General features: G+C 45.0%; 1 protein-coding gene across 1 annotated transcript in view; it reads left to right on the forward strand.

The window, feature by feature from the left end:
* Positions 1 to 22,441, forward strand: part of dnah9 (dynein, axonemal, heavy chain 9) — a 779,494-nt gene that overhangs the window by 218,600 nt on the left and 538,453 nt on the right. The window lies entirely within an intron of this gene.

The following is a 22,441-nucleotide window of genomic DNA, read 5'->3' on the forward strand; positions in this document are numbered from 1 at the left end:
GATGTTACAAGTTACAGAGGGACACAGATAAGCTGCAGCGCTGGGCTAAGAGGTGACAAATGGAGTTTAATGCAGAAAAGTGTGAGGTGATTCGTTTTGGAAGGAATAACAGGAAGACTGAGTACTGGGCTAAAGGTAAGATTCTTGGCAGTGTGGATGAGCAGAGAGATCTCGGTGTCCATGTACATAGATCCCTGAAAGTTGCCACCCAGGTTGAGAGGGTTGTTAAGAAGGCGTACGGTGTGTTAGCTTTTATTGGTAGAGGGATTGAGTTTAGGAGCCATGAGGCCATGTTGCAGCTATACAAAACTCTGGTGCGGCCGCATTTGGAGTATTGCATGCAATTCTGGTCGCCGCATTATAGGAAGGATGTGGAAGCATTGGAAAGGGTGCAGAGGAGATTTACCAGAATGTTGCTGGTATGTAGGGAAGATCTTATGAGGAAAGGCTGAGGGACTTGAGGCTGTTTTCGTTGGAGAGAAGAAGGTTAAGAGGTGACTTAATTGAGACATACAAGATGATCAGAGGATTGGATAGGGTGGATAGTGAGAGCCTTTTTCCTCGCATGGTGATGTCTAGCACGAGGGGACATACCTTTAAATTGAGGGGAGATAGATATAAGACAGATGTCAGAGGTAGGTTCTTTACTCAGAGAGTAGTAAGGGCATGGAATGCCCTGCCTGCAACAGTAGTGGACTCGCCAACACTAAGGACATTCAAATGGTCATTGGATAGACATATGGACGATAAGGGAATAGTGTAGATGGGCTTTAGAGTGGTTTCACAGGTCGGCGCAACATCGAGGGCCGAAGGGCCTGTACTGCGCTGTAATGTTCTATGTTCTATGTTCTACAACCAATGGATCAGATCTAAGCTCTGCAGTGCTGCCACATCCAGTCGTGAATGGTGGTGGACCCTCGAACAACTCACTGAGGAGGAGGCTCCACAAATGTCCCCATCCTCAATGAAGGAGGAGCCCAGCACATCAGTGCAAAAGATAATGCTAAAGCATTCGCGACAATCGTCAACCAGAAGTGCCAAGTGGATGATCCATCTCGGTTTGCTCCAGAGGTTCCAGCATCATGGATGCCAGTATTCAGCCAATTCAATTCACTCCACATTATATCAAGCAATGCTGAAGGCACTGGAGACTGCAAATACTATGAGCCCTGACAATATTCTGACAATAGTACTGAATACTTGCGCTCCAGAACTTGCTGTGCTCCGAGTTAAGCTGTTCCAGTACAGATAAACACTGTCATCTACCCGGCAATGTGGAAAAGTCAGGATGGAGGGCAACTTGGAGGGGAACCTCCAGTTGATGATGTTCTTCTGCATCTGCTGCACTTTTCCTTCCAGATGGTAGAGGTAATGGGTTTGGATGGTGCTATCTAAGGAGGCTTGGTGAATTACTGTGAATTCCACAATCATTTACTCCCTCCACCACCGACACACAGTGGCAGCAGTGTGTACCACTTGTAGGTGGTACACACTGCTGCCACTGTGTGTCGGTGGTGGAGGAAGTAAATGATTGTGGATTAGTTGCCAATTAAGTGGGCTGTTTTGTCTTGGATTGCGTTGAGCTTCTTGATTGTTAATAGAGCTGCATCTATTCAGGCAAGCAGACAGCGTTCCATCACACTCCTGGACAGGCTTTGGGAAGTCAGGAGATGAGTAACTCGCCACAGGATCCCTAGCCACTGACTTACTCTTGTAGCCACGGTATTTCTATGGTTCATCCAGCTGAGTTTCTGGTCAATGGTAACCCCCAGAATGTCGATAGTGGGGGATTCAGTAATGGCAATATCATTGAATGCCATGGGGCAATAGTTAGACTCTTTCTTGTTAGATATGGTCATTGCCTAGCTCTTGTGTGGCGCAAATGTAACTTGCCACTTGTCAGTCCAAGCCTGGATATTGTCCAGGTCTTGTTGCATTTGGACCGAGACTGCTTCAGTATCTGAGCAGTGGCAAATGTTGCAGAACATTGTGCAATCATCAGCAAACATCCCCACTTCTAACTTTATGATGGAAGGAAGGCCATTGGTGAAGATGGTTAGGCCTAGGGCACTCCCCTGAAGAATTCCTGCAGTGATGTCCTGGAGCTGAGGTGACTGACCTCCGACAACCACAACCATCTACCTTTGTGCCAGTATGAGTCCAACTAGGCGAGAGATTTTTCCCTAATTCTCGTTAACTCCAGTTTTGCTGGGGCTCCTTGATCCCACACTCAGTCAAACGTGACCTTCATATTAAATCTGTGCCAAAGGGTTGCTTAATCTGTGGGTGTACAGAGAAGTCTTAGTATCCATATACCCAAATCCTTAAAGGTGGCACTGCACTCTATGAGGTGGTTAACAAAACATATGGGTTACTTGGGTTTGTAAGCAGTGGAACAGAATATAAAAGCAACCAGATCATTCTAGAATTTTATAAATCACTGGTTAGGCCTTTTCTGGAATATTGCGGAGAGTTCTAGGAACCACACTTCAGTAAAGATGTAAAGGCCTTAGAAAGGTTACAGTGATGGTTCATCAGGATATTAAGGAAGAGGGACTTCAGTTATGAGGAGAGGTTGGAAAAGTGGACCAGAGAAAGTTAATATGTGACCTTAGGGAGGTTTTCAGGAGGATGAGAGATTTTCATGCAGTAGATTGAGAAAAATTATTTCCCTGCCACAGCACTGAAACAGTCCTTAACACGGTCACAAGTGACAAACCATTGACTATGGCAATGGTAAACCAAATGTCCTCATCCTTCTTGGTGCCTGTAACCTTTTGACATATTTAAGCACACCATCCTCCTCCATTACCTGTTGCCTGAAGTCCAGCTGGGTGCGATGGCCTCTGCCTGATTCCTTTAATTTCTATTCAGTTGTAGCTCTCTTGCGTTAGCTTCTCTTCCTATTCCTACAGTGTTACATCTTCAGTCCCCAACAGATCTATCCTTCACCGCCCCCACATTCTCATCTGTAGATCGTCACTCTGCAACATCATCCAAAAACAAAACATCAGGCTGCACAAATACGTTGATGATACCTCGCTCACTCTCACCACCACCTTTCTTGGTCCTTCTACAGCCTCTGATTTGCCATGCTGCTTCTATCACATTCACTTCTGGAGGAGTAGAAATTTCCTCCAACAAAATGCCATTGTCTTTGGTTCATGCCAGGAATCATCAACTCCATACTCCTGGCGACTTTGTGAGGCTGAACCCGACTCTTAACAGCCACACTATCCTATATCGTCTGAAGCTGAACTGCTGGCACCACATCTTCTCCATCACCAACGTTGCCAATTTCCATCTCTGCAGTATCTCCTGTTTCTGCCCAAGCCTCTGCCTAAGGCCTGCTGAAACGCTCATTAATGCCTTTTTCACCTCCAGCCTTGACTACTCCGACGCTCACTTAGCCAGCCTTCCCGTAAACTTCAGCTGATCCAAAACTTTGCTACCCTTATCCTAATCATAACAAGACCCACTCATCCATTACCCCTGCTCACTGACTTACTTTGTCTCCAGATCTGACAATGCCTCGGACTTCAAACTTTTTACCCTTGTGTCACATCCCTCCATGAACTGGTACCTCCCCGTTTCCATGGTGTCCTCCAGCTCTACAATCCTCCAGGATCTCTGCACTCCTCTAATTCTGCTCTCTTATACAGCCCCAATTTCCATCGCTTCACTCTTGGCACCTGTGCTGTGACAGGTCTAATGGAATTTCCTCCCTAAATCTTCGGCTTCTCTGTCCTCCTTTAAGGTATTCTTTATAATTTACTCGTTGGCCGAACATTTTGTCCCATGTCCTAATAGCAATGTGGTGCGATGGTTCGTCAAAATATGTGTACGTTACTGATGGAATAGACGTTCTTCTTTTGCTTGTGTAGATTCCTTCTCTCTTCTTTAAACGTTGTAGCCATCCTTCACTGGTGGACTTAGGCAATCAGAGTTTGAAAACTGTGAGATTACAGAGGGCATCACAGTTTTGCTTTCCAGTAGTGGTTGGTGGCTAATCTGGCTGATTTATTTACCTGCCAAACCCGGGTGAAGCGATTTAGAGGCCTATCCAAATCCGATAACTCAGCAGTGACCATGGGGCTGGATTTTCCGTCCCTGCGTCTAAGTGCTGATGCCAATGGAGGATCCGTGGTGTTTCACAACAGAAAAATTGGTGCCACACCTGCGCCGATTCCACTACCGGTGAGGGGCTAGCAACGGCGCCACGTGAAACACCCTTGGAAAGCTTGAAAAATGGTGGGAGAATCGGCAGGTCCGTGCTGGACATGCGCAGGGCTGACAAGCTGCAGATGCACGTACGCCTACACCCCCCCCCCCCCCCTCCTTCCCTCTCCCCCACACACACGCACTGATAGCTGGACCATGTACCCATCCACCCTGACCCACAGCCCACCTCCTGGCCATCCCCCACGACTGCCCCCAGCCCTGGCAGAAACCCTCCGGCCAGTGGCATGATTCTCGGCGGAGTATGGCGGTGCTGGACATTGTCCGCACGCCTGCTCTCTCTCTCTCTGCAGCCGCCATGCCAGGCTCACGACAGCAGAGACCACATGTGGCCCGCGTCGTCGGGAACTCGGACCCTCGGAGTTGGAGAATCGCGGGTGGGCCTGATCATGATATTCAAATGGGATTGAAACTGCGGACGGGCACGTCTCGGTGATGCCAAATCGGAGGGGGCGGAGCATCGTGGCCTGGCGTCGAACCGGCACCTGCCACGTTTACAGCGTCGGGAGTCATTCTCTGCCCGATTTTGGCGTCAGGCAATGGAAAATCCCACCCCGTGGCTCTATCTGCGATCTTTCAACTTGTACGGTACAATTAATTTGCTGAATTTTAAGTTGTATTGTTATGCCATTTTCTAATCTGTGCAGAAGTGCTGTTTTGTCTGATGTGGGCAAGCTGATATGCCACCTCAGAGTCTTACAGAATCATAGAGATTCCAGCAAGAGAATGTGATTTAATGCCTTTGTGGCTCCTCAAACCGAGCAGTGTACAGCACTTTATTTTCCCCCTTCTGCACATTTAAAATTCACTGTAAATATTTTACTCATTTTCTTATAAGTGATGTTTTAGTCTTTCCCTCAGCATTGACCCAGTACAGGAATCAATTTTCTGATGGGAAATGAAGTATTTTAATTGGGACTGGGGAAAATGTTCAAATATATACAAGGAGAGATAATTTCCCTCACCTCTCCCATCCCCTAGAAGCGAGTATCGCAACACCTAAACATTTTTAAAATCTAGAAATTAAGCAATCTAGTTTCAAGTTCTTCCTGGTAAATCTCCTTTGACTGTATATGGTTGGTGTGGTGGTACACTGCTACCTCACAGTGCCAGGGGCCTGAGTTCAATTCTGGCCTTGGGTGACTGTGCACGTTCTCCCCATGTCTGTGTGGGTTTCCTCCGGGTGCTCTGCTTTCCTTCCACAGTCCAAAGATGTGTAGGTTAGGTGGGTTGACCATGGTAATTTGCCCCTTAGTGTCCAAAGACACGCAGTTTAGGTGGGGTTACGGGATAGGGTGGGGCAATGGGCCTAGGTGCTCATTCAGAGGGCCAATGCAGACTCTATAGGCCAAAAGGCCTCCTTCTGCACTGTAGGGATTCTATGATTCTGTGACTGCACCTTCCACCACCTAGGACAAGGGCAGTGATCCATGAAGATGTCACTGTCGTGTTGTTCACCCTGGGGTAACACGGATTGCACGCAATGCAATTAACTGATCAAGTATACACCAAACGAAGGAAGGCCTTGGTTCAATATAAGATTTATTGAATTGTTAACTATTCTCCTACTTGAGTTCAACTTTCTTGCTAATCTAACTATAGTAACTCAACTAACTAACCAGTCTGCTCTAATCCATGCGGTGGGTGTGATGCTTCCCTGATCTACTCCTTTCTCTCTGAGTGTCGCCTATGGAAAGAGAAAGAGCATGTGTGCCCTGTCCTTTTATATGGGTAGCCCGCTTGTGGTAGTGTCACCTTTGTGTGTGTCTTGACTGCCCATTGGTCGTGTCCTATCTTACTGACCGATTGGTTGAATGTCTGTGTGTCATGATGTCTCTGGTGCTCCCTCTAGTGTTTATCTATTCTAAGTGTATTTATATTAACCCCTTGTGTATTTACAGTGTCCTAGTGTATCTACATTAACCCTTGTATATTTACAGTGATGTATATCACCACAGTCACTATTTGCAAGTTCCCCTCCAAGGCACACAACATCCTGACTAAGACCGACAAGTTATCCAGGGTCCAAAATCCAGAAGGACCTAAAACTGGCTGCATTGACGCTGGTATTCTGGGTTGCAATAAAACTCTTTATTTGTTATTTTAACCCTAACCCTAATTATTTTATATATAATAAGTAATTGCTAGACACAGAGGCTGATATCCATAAAATACTCAAATCCAGCACATGCTTCACCCTGAGCCTCCCTGGTACGGTGTCCGGTACCCGTCCTTCACTGTTGCTGGAACTCCCCCTCTAACAGCACTCTGGATGTACCTACACCACATGGACAGCAGCGGTTCAAGAAGGCAGCTCACCTAATCAAGGGCAATTCGGGATAGACAATAAATGCTGGCTTAGCCAGTGACACCCTCGTCCTGTAAAATAATTATTTAAAAATGGTGACGGTACACGGCACTCCACATATAAAGAAAATGACAGAAAATTTGGTATCATGTTTTACACAATGGGAGTTTAAAAACAGCGTTCAATCTTAGTAATGAGGTGATGAATGGGGTCCAACTGCCCCTGAACCACCCCTGATGTGCCAGCTGTCCTCATTTTATTAGGAGCTATTTCATTGTGCTTAGACTATATGTTGTAAATATTGCTACATGGTTTCAAGTGCTTTCAGCCATCCTAGAATTATAACTTTGTTGATAACTACAAATGGAAAAAGGCAAAATGAAGGGGGAGGCTGAAGAATTGTGCCTGGTTTTAGTTTTGCTCTGAGGTGGGGTTTTTTTGCCTACTATTATTCCAATTCTGTTCAATCTCATTTTCTCACTGATGCTATCATTTTGAGCATCAGGGTTGAAGATTAGGAAAGGAATTGAGGTAAATCAGAATGGGAGACAGAACAGGAGCCTGGGGAACCATCGAGTTGATGGAAAACAATTGGAGGATGAACGCTTTAAATTTACCGAGCTGTAGATAAGAATGAGTTGCACTGAAAGAGAGAAAATTGCGAGGCCAAGTTAACTATGGTTTAGATCCTACCCTTTTGACAGTATACCTGCTGCAATGCTGAGCAAGGCTCTGTGAATTTGATTCCTCTGCTCATAGCTTCTTTTAGCTTTATTTTGTGCTAAATAACAGGAAATTAACTGTGAATGAGAAGCTTGGTTTATAACTGAGATGAATGAAGAGGGACAGAGGCAAGAGAAAAGCAGTAGCACTGTTGATATTTCAAAGTAGGCATAAGACCATAAGACATAGGAGCAGAATTAGGCTACTCGGCCCATCGAGTCTGCTCTGCCATTCAATCATGGCTGATATTTTTCTCATCCCCATTCTCCTGCCTTCTCCCCATAGCCCCTGATCTCCTTATTGATCAAAAACCTATCTATCTCTGTTTTAAAGACACTCAGTGATTTGGCCTCCACAGCCTTCTGCGGCAAAGTGTTCCACAGATTCACCACCCTCTGGCTGAAGAAATTCCTCCTCATCTCTGTTTTAAAGGATCGTCCCTTTAGTCTGAGATTGTGCCCTCTGCTTCTAGTTTTTCCTACAAGTGGAAACATTCTCTCCAGGTCCACACTATCCAGGCCACGCAGTCTCCTGTAAGTTTCAATAAGATCCCCCCTCATCCTTCTAAACTCCAATGAGTACAGATCCACAGTCCTCAACCGTTCCTCATACGACAAGCTCTTCATTCCAGGGATCATTCTTGTGAACCTCCTCAGGACTCTTTCCAAGGCCAGCACATCCTTCCTTAGATACGGGGCCCAAAACTGCTAAGAATATGCCAAATGGGGTCTGACCAGAGCCTTATGTAGCCTGAGAAGTACATCCATGGTCTTGTATTCTAGCCCTCATGACATGTATGCTAACATGAAATGAATGAAAATCGCTTATTGTCACAAGTAGGCTTCAAATGAAGTTACTGTGAAAAGCCCCTAGCCACCACATTCCGGCGCCTGTTTGGGGAGGCTGTTACGGGAATCGAACCGTGCTGCTGGCCTGCCTTGGTCTGCTTTGAAACCCAGCGAAATTGCCTTCCTAATTGCCGATGAACCTGCACGTTAACCTTAAGAGAATTGTGAACAAGGACTCCCAAGTCCCTTTGTGCTTCTGATTTCCTAAGCATCTTCCCATTTAGAAAATAATCTGTGCCTCCATTTTTCCTTCCAAAGTGCATAACCTCACACTTTTCCACATTGTATTCCATCTGTCACTTCTTTGCCCACTCCCCTATCCTGGCCAAAGCCTTCTGAAGCCCGCCTGCTTCCTCAATACTCCCTGCCCCTATACAGATCTTTGTATCATCTGCAAACTTAGCAACCTTCAGTTCCTTCCTCCAGATCATTCATGTATATTGTGAAACGTTGTGGTCCCAGCACAGACTCCTGAGGTACGCCACTAGTCACCGGCTGCCATCCTGAAAAAGACCCCTTTATCCCCACTCTCTGCCTTCTGCCAGTCAGCCAATCCTCTATCCATGCCAGGATCTTACCCTGAACACCATGCGCTCTTAACTTATTTAACAGTCTCCTATGTGGCACCTTGTCAAAGGCCTTCTGGAAATCTAAATAAGTCACGTCCACTGGTTCTCCTTTGTCTAACTTCCTCAAAGAACTGTAACAGATTTGTCAGACATGACCTCCCCTTGACGAAGCCGTGCTGACTCAGTCCTATTTTATCACGCACTTCCAAGTACTCCAACATCTCATCTTTAATAATGGACTCTAAAATCTAACTAATGACCGAAGTCAGGCTAACGTGCCTATAAATTCCCATCTTCTGCCTCCCTCCCTTCATAAACAGTGGTGTTACATTAGCCACTTTCCAGTCCTCTGGGACCCTTCCTGCCTCCAGTGTTTCCTGAAAGATCATATCTCCTCAGCTATCTGTTTTAGAACCCTGGGGTGTAGTCCATCCGGTCCAGGTGATTTATCGACCTTCAGACCTTTCAGTTCTGATATTAGTTTTTATATTTAGTCTTCAGCATACATGACAGTAAAACAGAATTAGAGAGAGGTCACAGCATTACTGGAACTAAGCAATTCCAGCTCCTTGTTCACTTTAAGTGTCAGTTGAATACCTTCTGTGGAGCACTTTGATGCTGATGTTATTGTTTCAGCTTCAGCTCCATGGCATTTGATCATCAGTGAAGTCACTTGACTACATTTAACTGCTTTGAAAGCAAATAAATGTTACAATTGATGTGGTTTGACCATTCCTCAAACTCCCTGACCAGAAAGTATGTGTGATTGCACTTTGTGTCAATGATTTCATTCGATCTCTATTTGATGTCAAATGATGACTGAAAGAACGTTTGAGTGCCAATGAACACTGTTGATTGCAGAATGATGTCAATACTTTCTGATGGGGAGTTAGAGGAATGGTTATGAAAGGTGGGATGTTGAGGAAAATATAAGAAGCACAAGCAAATCAGGGAGGAATAGATCATGAGAGACCCTCAGTGAACAGAAGTGAAGTAGGAATAAAACTCAAACAGCAAGATTGAATTGGCACAAAACTAATATCTGGGCTGATGGAAAGTTGAGAGAAGTTCAGCAAAATAAGTCGTAATTGTTTTAAGTACTCCAAGAACTTTGATTAAGAAGTAGAGTTTTGTTTATTGAAGTGCCAAAGAAGGAAGATGCCAAGACAGTGCTAAGATTTGAAATGCATGTTGTAAATCATGGCCATATCTGTGAGATCACTGCTGATTGCGCAGTGTGGCCCCGCCGATTTATAGAGTCAAAGCTATTTCAGAAAGCAGAATGACTGAGCTGTCAATTTATTGTCAGCACTACCTTTGCAATGATGTTAAGGAATGATTTCCAGGGCCCAATATTTGACATTGAATTGAATGGTGTATAATGAATCAAAGTGGTATCTAGCAGCACTGCTGACTGAGCATTAAGAGTTTCTGATTTACATTGGCAGCAGATTTATTACAGTCACTGATATGAATTACTGCACAATATTGAATCAAGAATGAAGCTGCTTTGATGCTGTCGAAAATGAGGCCCTCCCTTGATCAATAATGAACTCGCCACTTTAAAGAAAATAAGGTGATATGGAGGTGCGTGGGTGTGTTGCATTAGCTGTTTGCTTGTACAAAGCTGACTGAAAGCAATGATATCAGTACACAGCATCGTCATGCTGCAATTCAGCCCAGCAACCAGCAGGATACACAAGCTTAGTGCAAGGATGACTGTAACTAGCACTAACAATTGAAACCGGACTGACCAGCAAAGGCCGGCTGCAGTCCCTATGGGGTCCCCTGCAACATGAACTCGCTCCACCATTCAACATTGCAGGATTGAAGCTGGATTGTTGGAGCAGGCTATTTCTGTGCGATCAGGGGCCGAGCAGAACAAACCTGCAAATTAGGAGCAGGAGTAGGCCACTCGGCCCCTCAAGTCTGCTTCGCTATACAATAAGATCACTCTGATCTGATTGTAACCTCAGCGCCCATGTTTCTGCCACCCCCAATAACCGTTCACCCCTTGTTATTCCAGAATCTATCTAGCTCTGCCTTACAAATATTTAAAGACTGCTTCACTGCCTTTTGAGGAATCGAGTTCCAGAGACTCACACCACTCTAAGAGAAAGGATTCTTCCTCATCTCTGTCTTAAATTAGCAGCACCTTATTTTTAAACAGTGACCCCCTAGTTCTAGATTCTCCAGCAAGAGGAAACATCCTCTCCGTATCCACCCTGTCAATACTCCCTCAGGAACTTAAAGATTTTGATTCAATCGCCTTTTACTCTTTTAAACTACAGTGGATACAAACTTAACCTCTCCAACCTTTCCTCATAGGACAACCACCATTACTGTTATTAGTCTAGTAAACCTTCTCTGAACTGCATTGAATGTATTTACATATGGAGACCAATACTGTACACTGCACACAGTATTCCAGATGTGGGTCTTACCAATGCCCTATACAACTGAAGTATAACCTTCCTAGTTTTGTAATCAATTCCCCTCACAATAAATGAGAACATTCTATTAGCTTTCCTAATTAATTGTCGTACCTGTATACTAGTCTTTTGCATTTCATGCATGAGGACACCCAGATCCCTCTGCATCTCAGAGCTCTGCAATCCCTCACCATTTAGTTAATGAGCTTCTTTTTTATTCTTCCTGCCAAAATGGACAATTTCACATTTGCCCACTTTATACTCCATTTGCCAGATTTTTGCCCACTCACTTACCCTACCCATATTCTTTTGTAGCCTCCTTAAATCCTCTTCAGAATTTACTTTCCAACCTATCTTTGTGTTGTCAGAAAATGTGGCAACCATACCTTCAGCCCCTCCATCCAAGTCATTTATATAAATTGTAAAAGGTTGAGGCCCCAGCACTGATCCTCGTCACATCCTGCCAAACAGAAAAAAGGTCAGATAATGTGAGACCCTGCTGAGTGAGAAGAGAAAATATCCTGTTCCTAGAGTGGAGGGAGGAAAACTCTATACAGGCAGCAAGATGCACCCTGTTGAGTAAGGGGGTTGGGGTAGATGGGAAAGAGAGCCTTTTGTTGGGTCAGTGTATCTCTGGATCAGCTGATCACAAGATAGATGATTACTGATAGAAATTAGCGTGGCCACATGATAAAGAAGAACATTTTTTATATTTGTTTTTGTACCGTTTATTGTTATAAAATTATAAATGCTTTAATAAAATGTTTTTTTATTTAAAAAAGATCATCTTAAGATTCAGCATGAATAACATGGGATAGCCAGGATGAATTTATGGGGTGGGATTCTCCGTTCCTGAAACTATGTGTTGAAACGGGGCAGGATTTGTGGACCGCGAAACTGGTGCCGCATCTGGACCGATTCAACGACCGTTGAAGAGCTAGCATCGGCGCCACGTGGCAACAATCTATTCCAATGAGAAACGGTGTGTCATTCACTGGGTCTGTGATTGACACTCAGGAGACTGACAAGCTGCAACCGCATATAAACATTACACTCCCCATACACACTCTTCCCAGCCAACAAGATGGCACTGGTTGTGCTGGAGCATACCCATCCCCCTGCTGGGTCGGCTGTGGCCAGTGGACACCTAGCGGGGTGCCCTGGGGGCGGGGGGGACCCAATTGACCTTCCAGGCCGCTGCAATGGTGCTCTATGTCCACCCCGACCCCACAGCGCACCTCCTGGCCGTCCCTCACTACTCCTGCCAGCCCTGGCAGAAACCCCTGGCCAGCGCAACGACTGTCAGCAAACTATGGCGATGTTGGACACTTTCCGTACCCCCTCTCTCTCCTTCAGCAGCCATAGCACCTGTTTCATGATTTTTAAAAGTGAACCTCACTGTCAGGAATTCGCCGCAGTGGAGGCGGAGCATCATGTAGCCTCCGGAGAATAATGAGTCAGGCCCGTTAATGATATGCCAATGGCATTTACTGTATGCGTGTTCTGGAACGCATTGACTCCGCTGTTGAGGCACTGGGGAATTGCCACCTACCCTGAAACCGGCACTCGCCACGATTTCGGTGCCAAAACCGATTCTCCGTCCAATCGCGTTTCCCGATTCCGGCATCAGCCGACGGAGAATCCTGCCTCTGGTTTTCAATATATGTGTAATTGTTCCTGTGATAGACTGGTACACATTGATTTTCTGTATTTTCAATTAGCCACTGGAGTTTTGTGGGACAAAAGGGTTAGTTTAAATGTCTTGAAGACTTTGGATTACAGTTATCGATGGTGTTTGATTTTGGCTAGTGCAATGCTTGAACATTCAGTTCTTACCTTGTATCCTTTTGTTAGTCCGGAAACAAAACAGTCCTCCCACTACACTGAGAAGTCTAGCAACTCACTTAGAATGGACTGATGAGAATGCAGCATGACCTAGTTACAAATGCAGCACATGGTGCATTGACATGATAGACCCTCCTACCACATCTGTAACTCTGGATGATCCTGTTTGGAGGAGGTGAGACTTGGGTGGCTTACTGAATCAATACCTAATGATTGTAAACTCTGAATTATTCTTGAATGACTTAATTTAGGATTACTGTAGAACACCCTGCTTCTCCATCAAAATTCTCGGAGTACCGAAAACAATTAGCAGTTGTTTTGCTGACCTTCTCTCAACTTTCCACCAGTTAGTTTAAGGCAGTGTTTTTCAAACTTTTTTTCCCCAGGACCCCCATTTGCCAACTGGCCGACCATTGGTGCCCACTTCGGCCGGCCTTCGGGACCCACGCCATGTTTGCTTTCCCAGTCGATCCTGAGTCATGGCAGTGTTTAGGACACTAAAGCTTTCTTGCCCTAAGCAAAGGAGGAAAGGAAAATCATCTAGTTTTACTGTTCATAGTCACTATGCAGTAGCCCCTAGTGCATTGAATTCATGTCAGCATTGAGTGAGGACTGGATCAGATATGCACAGCTGTGATGTCCTCTTATCAATGAAACTTCACTGTCCAGGACCACACATACTGGAGGTATTATATGAATCATTAATTCTTGGGGGATGGACATTGGGGGATGGACAGGATCTACAAGCATTTAGAGAGGCAAGGACTGATTCGGGGCAGTCAGCATTGTTTTGTGCGTGGAAAATCATGTCTCACAAATTTGATTGAGTTTTTTGAGGGGGTGACCAAGAAGGTAGATGAGGGCAGTGCAGTAGACGTTGTCTACATGGACTTTAGCAAAGCCTTTGACAAGGTACTGCATGGTAGGTTGTTGCAGAAGGTTAAAGCTCACGGGATCCAGGGTGAGGTTGCCAATTGGATTCAAAATTGGCTGGACGACAGAAGACAGAAGGTGGTTGTAGAGGGTTGTTTTTCAAACTGGAGGCCTGTGACCAGTGGTGTGCCTCAGGGATCGGTGCTGGGTCCACTGTTATTTGTGATTTATATTAATGATTTGGATGAGAATTTAGGAGGCATGGTTAGTAAGTTTGCAGATGACACCAAGATTGGTGGCACAGTGGATAGTGAAGAAGGTTATCTAGGATTGCAACGGGATCTTGATCAATTAGGCCAGTGGGCCGACGAATGGCAGATGGAGTTTAATTTAGATAAATGTGAGGTGATGCATTTTGGCAGATCGAATCAGGCCAGGACCTACTCAGTTAATGGTATGGCGTTGGGGAGAGTTATAGAACAAAGAGATCTAGGAGTACAGGTTCATAGCTCCTTGAAGGTGGAGTCGCAGGTGGAAAGGGTTGTGAAGAAGGCATTCGGCATGCTTGGTTTCATTGGTCAGAACATTGAATACAGGAGTTGGGACGTCTTGTTGAAGTTGTACAAGACATTGGTACGGCCACACTTGGAATACTGTGTGCAGTTCTGGTCACCCTATTATAGAAAGGATATTATTAAACTAGAAAGAGTGCAGAAAAGATTTACTAGGATGTTACCGGGACTTGATGGTTCGAGTTATAAGCAGAGGCTGGATAGACTGGGACTTTTTTCCCTGGAGCGTAGGAGGCTTAGGGGTGATCTTATAGAGGTCTATAAAATAATGAGGGGCATAGATAAGGTAGATAGTCAACATCTTTTCCCAAAGGTAGGGGAGTCTAAAACTAGAGGGCATAGGTTTAAGGTGAGAAGGGAGAGATTCAGAAGGGCCCAGAGGGGCAATTTCTTCACTCAGAGGGTAGTGAGTGTCTGGAATGTGCTGCCAAAGGTAGGAGTAGAGGCGGGTACAATTGTGTCTTTTAAAAAGCATTTAGATAGTTACATGGGTAAGATGGGTATAGAGGGTTATGGGCCAAGTGCGGGCAACTGGAACTAGCTTAATGGTAAAAACTGGGCGGCATGGACTGGTTGGGCCGAAGGGCCTGTTTCCATGCTGTAAACTTCTATGATTCTATGATTTTATATACATTCAATGAATGGCCTATTTTCACAGGATTCCCTCTGTCTTGGGCGCTAAGTATTTACATTGTCTCTTATAAAATCCAGGAATAAAAGTAAGAGATGAAGACTCTCAGGAAGAAGAGGAGCAGTGCAGCTTCCTGCTGGGTATTTTCTACATTGAGGATTTGGCCGCCTCGCCTGGTGCCTCTGACTCCACAGCAATAACCTCGGCCGGTCCCATCATCCCCACGCCTGCCAGGATCCTGTTTAGAAAATGAAAGGTCTTTCTACCTGGCTTTCAATTCAAGATTCCTTTGTGCTTACAGCAAAAATGCTAACACCTAGGGATTGTTGCTATGCCAACTGAGAGGGGGGTACTGTTGGGAAGAGAACAGATTTTGAACGTAGCACTCGTGGCAGCTGCAGATGGAGCTGGGTGGTCACTGAGAGAACCTTTGTCGGGTAGCTTAATGCAAGGGCGCGTGTGCTGGCAGCCACGGCATACTTGTGTTACCTCTGAGCTTTGACTTGGGTCAATGTTTTGTTAAATTCATGTTCTTACAGGGGAGCAGCTTCTTCCTATAAAATACTGAATTGTTATCGGCCCTGGGATCCGGGACCCTTCTGATACCCGCCTGGTTCACGACCCACACTTTGAAAAACCCTGGTTTAAAGTATGCAAATTTTTAAAAATCCAATCAAGTCCAATTTACAGTAGTGTGTCTCATTAATAAAATGCAAGTTATTTCATTGCATTGGGCTGAAGCTAAATGACTTATAGGTTTAGATAATTAACATGTATCATTACACTGTGGGGTATCTTGTGAATTGGGGTCAGGCCCATTGTTGGACATTGAAGCAATACGAGAGAACTTTGAAGTTCACGCAATGAGCAATTCTGTCCAATGGCTGATGTGGGTGTTTAATGTTAACTCTGAGCCTATTAGTATCATTCAGTATTGATGTGTCAATTAATTTAGTTGAACCTGTTGCATATTTCTCCCATTTACGGTGTCAAATGGAATTGGTTTATCTTGAAAACCCAATGTTGTTCAGAATGGCTGAGAGGCCCCTCATTGTTCACCTTTTGGAAAATTACTGCTCCAAGTATGCCAATTCTGAGTGTGCTAATAGCTATACTAATAAGTTATTTAAGATAATCAGTTGAACTCATAATGTGGCTCATGTACACTTGCTGAAAGCAATACACATTCACACACAGGGATCCGTTTTCTGCAAACAAAAGGAATTATGTTCAAACTTTGCACTTTTCTTTGAATTGCCCAGGAGCTTGGGAAGTCTATAATTCCTCATTGCTTCCTCCATGGCAACCCTTTGGCCAATAGAGTCGGCTTACCAACCAACCAGCAGCCTTTCCTCCTGTGAAATTACAGTGATTGTTTTAAAATTTGACATTCTTGCATTTGTCCTGATGAGTACAAGGTGAAAAACCTCAGCAACATGTCTCTTTTTTCAGCAGGATTCCTGTAGTTTCATTTAATGTAATGTCCTAGGTTAACTTTTTCTATTTCCTCACTGAAAAACAAAAGCATCTTTTAGACACTTTGTTTCTAGCCCCAGGTTTCTTTACTCTTTCCACATTACTTAGATCTGTGACAATTGGGAATCAGCTTTGTGGCTCACTGTCATAGCCCACATGAGGCCCAGGGGAAAACTATTATCGATCCCCCACGTGGGGCTCGTGGAGTATGAGCTTCCCAGGTAGGAGGCGGAGACCCACCCAACTGGGGCTCACTAAACCGAGCATAAAAGCCGGCCCGAGCAGGGACCGGCATGTCGGTTGTCCCAATGTGGACTGTGATAGTAGATGGTTACTGCCGTGGACAGCTTAATGGTAAAAGCAAAATAAACCTTTTCCATCCTAAAGCTGGCTTCCTTGGTCATCAAACACATCTATGCGATGCCACCAGCATATGAACAAATCTCTTGAGGCTTTTTATTTTTATTCTGTGGGTGTGGGTGTTGCTGGCTAGGCCAGCACTTATTGCCCATCCCTAATCGAGTTAACCATCAGAACAAGAGACAGTATTCGAGGTGTGGTCTGGCTGGAGCTCAGTACAGTTGTATTACTGTCTCCTCTGACTTATTTCAGTCTGACTGACTTACTCATTCAAAACCCTTTTATCTTGGCTGATTGCTGATCTGATTTGGTTACTGTGTTGTGCAGCGAATCAACTGGAGCCCGTCAGTCTCATTCAGCCTCGTACCAGATATATCGGCATCATTCAAAGACCCCGGTTTATCATCAGCTTCTGCCGGTGTTTGGTCCACTCATACAACTTGTTATACAGTATTTTGGGGGGCTGCCTCCTTTCATTTGATTGTCGTTCCAATTTAAATTTGTTCAATTTAAACACAGAACCTGGGAGAGTAATATAAATTAGTAACAGTGGTGGATACTAGCCCTGAACCCTGAAACTCTCCACTCCATTCTGACATAGCTCTCCCTGTGATAATGCCCCCAGTGAACAATAATTGTTTCAAGTCATAAGTCAATTTATTATCTACCTCTAGCTTTCACTTTAATGCCCACAGTATTGAGTGTATTTGGTAGCCTTTTGACCCACCATGTCATGGGGCTTACCTTGTCTGCTTGGGTACTTTTTAAAATTTGTGCATGGATCATGGGCGCCGCAGACTGTGCCAGCATTTATTGCCCATCCCTAATTGCCCTTGTGGGAGCAGTTAAGAATCAACCACATTGCTGTGGGCCTGGAGTCACATGGAGGCCAGTCCAGGTAAGGATGGCAGATTTCCTTCCCTAAAGGACATTAGTGAATCAGATGGGTTTTTATGACATTCGACAATGGTTTTAGGGTCATCATTAGACTTATATTGAATTCAAATTCACCATCTGCAGTGGCGGGATTTGACCTGGAGTCCCCAGAGTATTACTCTGGGTCTTTGGTTGACTAGTCCAGTGACAATACCATTACGCCATCCCCTCCCCCCTACATATTGAATATTAAAAGGATACAAAACAGAAGGAAGACTTTCAGTCCAATGAGCCTATGCTGGCTCTTTGAAAGAGTTATCCAGTTCATTATTTATTTTCCCTTTTCCCATAACGCCACATTTTTTTAGCCTTTTAATATTTATCCAATTCCGTTTTGAAAGTTACTATTGAATCTATTATCACCAGATCAGATGGATTGGACAGGCTAAATTGTCCCTTAGCGTCCAAAAGGGATAGGGTGGGGTATAAGGGTGGTGAGTGCCATCTGGGTAGGGTGCTCTTTCGAAGGGTTGGTGCGGATTCAATGGTCCGAATGGCCTCCTTCTGCACTGCAGAGATTCTATGAAAAGATCAGACCTACTGATCGCATGCTCAATAACACTAGGGTGGTTAGTCAGACATAACTTCCCCTTTCAGAATCTGTGCTGACTGCTGTTACTGGAGTGTTGCTGTATGTGAGAAAGCTGACGTTTGCTCCTTATCAACTAACAAGCAATCAGAGCAGGAGGCTCCACAAATATTCCCATCTCTAATAATGTAGGTGCTCAACACATCAGTGCAAAATGATAAGGCTGAAGCATTTGCAACCATCTTCAGCCAGATGTGCCGAGTGGATGATCCATCTCGTCCTCCTGAGACCCCAGCATCACTGATGCCAGCATTCAGGCAATTTGATTCACTCCAGATTATATCAAGAAATGGCTGAAGCCACTGGATGCTGCAAAAGCTATCAGCCTGACAGCATTCCAGCAATAGCACTGAAGACTTGTGCTTCAGAACTAATTGCGTCCCTTGCCAAGCTGTTTTACTCCAGCTACAAAATTGGCATCTCCCTGGTAATTTGTCAAGTTTTCTAGCTATGTCCTGTCCACAAAAAGCAGGACAAAGCCAACATGGCCAATTACCTCCCCATCAGCCTACTCTCAATCATCAACAAAGTGATAGAGGTATTGTCAACCATACTTTGAATTGGCACTTACTCAACATAACTTGCTCGCTGACGGTCAGTTGGGTTCTGCAAGGGCCAATCGGCTCCTGACCTCATTACAGCCTTGGTTCAAACATGTACAAAATTCCAGAGGGGAAGTGAGAATGACTGCCCTTGATGTCAAAGCAGTATTTGACCTGAGTATGATATCAAGGAGCCCCAGCAAAACTGGAGTCAGTTGGAACCGGGTATAATTCTCTATTGGTTGGAGTCAAGCTGAGTGCAAAGGAGAATGGTTGTGGTTGTTGGAGGATCTCAATCCCGGGATATCTCTGCAGGAGTTCCTCAGGGCAGCACTCTTGGCCCAACCATCTTCAGCTGCTTCATCAATGACCTTCCCTCCATGATAAGGAGAATGGTTGTGGTTGTTGGAGGATCTCAATCCCGGGTTATCTCTGCAGGAGTTCCTCAGGGCAGCACTCTTGGCCCAACCATCATCAGCTGTAGTTACAGAAAGAGATGAAAGGCTGGGAATTCTGAGGTGAGAAACTCAACTCCTGACTTCGCAAAGCCTGTCCACTATCGACAAGGCACAATTCAGGATTGTGATGGAACACACTATACTTGCCTGGATGAGTGCAACTCCAAAGACATTCAAGAAGCTCGACACCATCCAGGACAAAGCTGCCTGCTTGATTAGCACCTTAACATTCACTCCCTTCATAGTGGCAGCAGTGTGTGCTATCTACAAATGTTAGGAAAACAGCATGGTAGCACAGTGGTTTGCACTGTGGCTTCACAGCGCCAGGGTCCCAGGTTTGATTCCTGGCTTGGGTCACTGTCTGTGTGGAGTCTGCACGTTCTCCCTGTATCTGCGTGGGTTTCATCTGGGTGATCCGGTTTCCTCCCACGAGTCCCGAAAGACGTGCTGTTAGGTAATTTGGACATTCTGAATTCTCCCTCCGTGTACCCGAACAGGTGCCGGAATGTGGCGACTAGTGGCTTTTCACAGTAACTTCATTTCAGTGTTAATGTAAGCCTACTTGCAACAATAAAGGTTGTTAAAAAAAACAAAGGTAGTTTTAAGGGATTTATATTTGTATTGATAAACATGAGAAATATGGGGCGGGATTCTCCAATAATGGGGCTAGGTCCCCACGCCCCCGACAAAACACGCGTGAATCACTCTAGACTTACCTGGATAAAGTCCAGGGCGATTCTCCAATTTGCAGGGGGATAGCAGGGCCGCGGAGTATGCCTTGCATCTCTGGCTGCCGATATGGGGCCCTGCACTTCCGGCTGGGAGTCCGCGCATGCGCACGGCGGCAGCCGCCCCTTGCGAATGGCCGCCCCACAACATGGACCAACACCAAAAACATAGCCCCCCCCCCCCCCCAGATTGCGCACGCCCACTGATCGGTGGCCCCCGATCGGTAGCCTGGCAGTCCTGGAGGCCCCCCCCTGTGAATGATCCCCCCGCCCCCCCACCAGGGGTGGAACCATGAGACAACCACGCCGTTGGGAACTCGGCCAGCTGCACTCGATGAATCGCTGCGGGGCCTCATTCAATGGCCCTGACCGGCGCCCCGTCGACCGCGCGCACGTGATTGCCGCCGATTCTCTGGGGACTGGAGAATCACGGGAGCAGTGTCAGACCCGACCTCGGGTTTGAAGCCCATTCTCCACCCCTGGTGTAGTTTTAAATTGGTTTAATTTAATGTTTCTGTGCCTGGAAGGGCAAAACCTATAGTTAGATTCATGCTGGACAAAGGTATATGTATGTGTGCGGGTTGGTTAAATTTGAACTGGGATTCTATTGTGCTTAGAGAGGACTATGGCGGGAAGAATAAGTAAAAGGCATAAGGATGTGGGTATTGCTTAGCAACTGGGGCCTTGTAAGATAGGGAAACTTTTAAATTTTAGCTTAGCTAGTTTGATTGCAGTTGGAGATAAGTAGTGAGAGAGAAGGTAACTCTAACAGCTCTGCCACAAGCAGTTGGTTTAGAAGGCTGAGAGCAAAGATCTTTCTCAGCTTTGCTCAAAATAAAAAGCCACATGATGGAGTTAAGAAAACAAGTGCAGAGATCTGAAGAACAGCTAGTTAAGGAAACTAGAGAAATGAAGATACGTTGCCAAGAAGTCTGAGGTTAAGTGCAATAGAACGGAGAACTGTCCAGTAAAGACAGAGAGAGCTGAGAAAAGGTTGAGATGCCAGAAAGATATCTAAAGTGATTTTCAGGCATGTGAGAATGTACTACATCCTGTGGAATGTGAGTTGAAATAACTATGGAAATCGGTGGCTAGATCTTGGAATTTGTGTGAAAGCAGTTAAGACAAAGGAAACCTGAAAGGAGAAGTGGAAAACCTGGCACTGGGTTCCTTGTTAAAAGTGGAGTGGAAGCTTTGTTTCACAGTATAGTTGGAAAACCTGGAATGGATTATAAATGCAAACTGCTGATGGAAAGCATTGTTCTGAAAGAATATTTTAAAGCCTGTTTTTTTTGGAGTGGAGTTTGGAAACTCTCATGTGACAATCATCTAGGGGGATTCTGAGGAGAAAACCACAGTCATTCGCTTGAGGTTCAGAATGACCACAGCCACCTTGTGCATCTAAAGGGATATTGTGTTACTGAGACTGTTGTAGCTCAAGATATACTTTGTAATCCATGTTAATCTGAAAATCTGTGTGTATTTATTGAACTAAGTGGGGAGTAAAGAAGTGTTGTGTCATTATCCAATTTTTCCATGTTTAATGTAGATTTTTTTTCTTGTTGTTGAAACTAATTTGCGGTCCAGTGATTCTGTTCCAACATGCTTTATTTAAAAAAAGTTACTATCTTTTGAGCCAGGGTTCCATTCTGGAATCATTCTGTCCAGTTGTAACAGCAACTGAGATGGGAATACAAGATGCATTGCAACAAATAATCAAGGCCCCTTTGGCAGCAACTTCCAAACCTGTGCCCTCCACCATCTAGAAGGACAAGGGTAGCAGATGCATGGGAACGCCACCAGCTGCAAGTTCCCCTCCAAGTCACACACCATCCGGTCATGGAACTAGATCATTCCTTCACTGTTGCTGGATCAATATCCTGCAGCTCCCTTCCTAAAAGCACTGCAGGCTTACCGACACTCGATGGACACAGAGGTTCAAGAATGTGGCGCACCACCACGTCATCAACGGCAATTAGGGATGGGCAACAAATGCTGAGGCTCATATCCCATGAAAGAATTAAAAAAAATCTCTGCACTTGTTTTTATTGAAATGGAAGTATCATCATTCTTGACGTAATACAGGACAATATGAATGATTAATAAAAATGTGTACTGTTTCTCAAACGATACTATTAAAAAAACCTCAAAAATCCCAGACTGCAGAACTATTGGATGTTCATCTTGCAGATTATAACAGCTCTGCTGTCAAACTGTGTTTTTCTGCTTCCAGATCCTAACGAGGCTCGATTTTAATCTGCCACCAGGGGGACCCATCCACCAATGGATATGTTTGACAGAAACGCGGCTTA

This window comes from Scyliorhinus torazame, chromosome 18, assembly GCF_047496885.1.
Source record: "Scyliorhinus torazame isolate Kashiwa2021f chromosome 18, sScyTor2.1, whole genome shotgun sequence".
Taxonomy (NCBI): domain Eukaryota; kingdom Metazoa; phylum Chordata; class Chondrichthyes; order Carcharhiniformes; family Scyliorhinidae; genus Scyliorhinus; species Scyliorhinus torazame.